A 2476-nucleotide genomic window follows, 5' to 3' on the forward strand; every position below is an offset into this window, starting at 1 on the left:
GCTTATTGAAGATGACCTAGCGAAGGGCAACCGTACGTGCTTGCCAAGTTGACAAGCATGACAAACACATGAAGCTGCCTTATTACAAGAAATAACAGACTGTTTATGAAGTTGGGACATGGCGTCACGTCCTGGATGTCCTAAGCGGTGATGCCAAAGCTCGGTGGTGGTGGTGGTGGCGAGGAGTCCATGAGGGTGGTGATTGACGACGGATGATGGGAAGATGTAGAGATCTCCTTGGCTATTGCAACGAAGGATCATGGCCCTGGTGTGAAGATCCTTCACAGAAAATCCGAACGGGTCAAATTCAATGGAGCAAAGATTGTCAATAGTGAAACGACGAACACAGAGTAAATTTTTGACAATGTGAGAAACAAGTAGGACATTGTTAAGCAATAGTGTGCGAGCGGAAGTTGGTATGGACGTGTGACCAATGTGTGATGTGGGCATGGTGGAGCCATTGCCCACGGTAATGACAGAAGAAGAATTAGAAGGAGCTAGGTGTTGAAGCATACCGGGTCGGAGGCCATATGTGCGGTAGCTCCGGAATCCATGACCCACTCACCAACAGTCGAGGGGGTGGCGGCAGCGTTGTTGACGGCGGCCATCAGCGCGGTGCAGTCCCAAGACGGAGTGCCTCCATAGCCAGGAATCGGTGGCGGGTTGGTGCCAAACGCTTGTCCATGGAGAGGAGCCAAAGACGTGAAAGCTTGCACCGGCGGGAGTGCCGGGGGTCGCGGGCCTAGGAGGCCGGCCCCGGTGTCCTGCCTAGCCATCGGAGACGCTTGCAGCTGCTGACCCGTGAGAGGGTTGAAGCAGACCCACGGGCCAACAGATGATGGAGTGACGCCGGGGCGGTGACTGCCTGAGGAGCCGGCTGTGTTGTTGTTGCTGCCGTACTTCTTCTTGCGCCAATTGCCACCATTGCGGTTGCCGCCGGAATTGTTCCGGTTGCCATCACCACGGTACTGGCCGGAGGAGTTGGAGCTACCGGCACCATGGGAACCACCAGAACCACCAGCGCCTTGGGATGGTCCACCACCATAGAGTGCGGTCTGGTTGCCCACCGTCGAGGAGTTCGGGAGCTGTGTCTCACGCAAAGTGAGAAGGGAGCGCGTCTGGGTGAACGACGGCAGGGGGTTCTGCATGGTGACAATGGTGGTGATGTCGGCGAAGCGCGGGTTGAGTCCACGGAGGCAGTTGAGGACGAGTGTTTGGTCAGAGACGGGGGTGCCGACGTCGCCGAGGGCGTCCGAGAGAACCTTGAGGCGATGGCAGTAGGCGGTGACGGAGAGATCTCATTGCACAAGACCGCGGAACTCCGCCTCGAGGTAGACAGCGCGGGTCATCTGATTGTCAAGAAAGAGGTTGGTGATGAGCGTCCACGCCTCCTGCGCCGTTTGGTCCTCGGCCATGATGATGTCGAGGATCTCGTCGGAGATGGACCCGTAGAGCCATGACCGGACGACGTAGTCCTCGCGAGTCCAGTCCGGCGTGCGGTCCGCTGCGGCGGTGACGGCGTTGACGTGAGGAAGCAAGTCGTACTGGCCGAGAAGAACGCGAACGAGCATCCGCCACTTGGTGAAGGTGGATGCCTGCAGGTCGAGCGTCACAGGTACATGCGTGCGCACACTAGCGACCTGGATCGCAGAGGAAGTGGAGACCGGCATGGCAGCGGTGACGAGGGCGCCGGAGGTGGCGTTCATGGTGGCAGGCATGGAGGGGGAGGTGAGGGAGGAGCTGGTAGCGGCCGCGGTGTCTGGAGTGGTCGACATGGGGTTGGGTGGCGGCGAGATAGATTCGTGGGTGGAGGGTCTCGAGCGAAGGAGAGGCCGGATCGGAAGGGTATGTTTGATACCAAGTAAACACGTATATTTGTGTTATGCACACCTCTCGTAGGGTGGCTGGCATCCATATATATAAAGATTACAATGCTTGACCATCAAGGAAGATCAAGAGAATCCCTAGCCGAATCAGTACATATCCGGTAGGTGATCATATGCCTATACAAAGTCATCTATACAAAAGGAATACGTTAACAATGAGGAGGGAGAGCAAGACGACAGTGCCCGGCTTAAATAGCCCAAGTGCGATGTGGTTTTACCCCGTGAAATTAATGGGCGGGCGGCGTTTGGTGGCGCCCCATGAAAGTGTGTACACGAGCGTGGGAAACGGGCTGCGATCCTTCTGTGCCACCAGTCGCGGGTCAAGGGGGACGGGCTCACGCACGCGTCTGTGCCGTCGTGGGTCAAGGGGACACGCCTGCCCCGGCTTCTCTGCGTGTGCCGCCCGTGCATTCATGCCGTAGCCCATTAATTTGCCCATCTTGCTAGGGCCTGGCTAGAGGGCAACGTTCGGTCGATGGGAGACGTGACAATAATGGACGCCTTCATTTTCCCATCTTGTAATGGGCAGCACGCCGTTTGAACTACATCGATACCCACATCGATACCCCATGCCAGTATTGCGTCCTCAA

At 57.1% G+C, this 2476-nt stretch overlaps 1 pseudogene; it reads right to left on the bottom strand.

Moving 5' to 3' along the window:
* Positions 1–241: 241 nt before the first annotated feature.
* LOC141042198 (uncharacterized) lies at positions 242–1775 on the bottom strand (annotated as a pseudogene).
* Between the last annotated feature and the right edge of the window lie 701 nt (positions 1776–2476).

Source organism: Aegilops tauschii, chromosome 3, assembly GCF_002575655.3.
Source record: "Aegilops tauschii subsp. strangulata cultivar AL8/78 chromosome 3, Aet v6.0, whole genome shotgun sequence".
Classification (NCBI taxonomy): Eukaryota; Viridiplantae; Streptophyta; class Magnoliopsida; order Poales; family Poaceae; genus Aegilops; species Aegilops tauschii.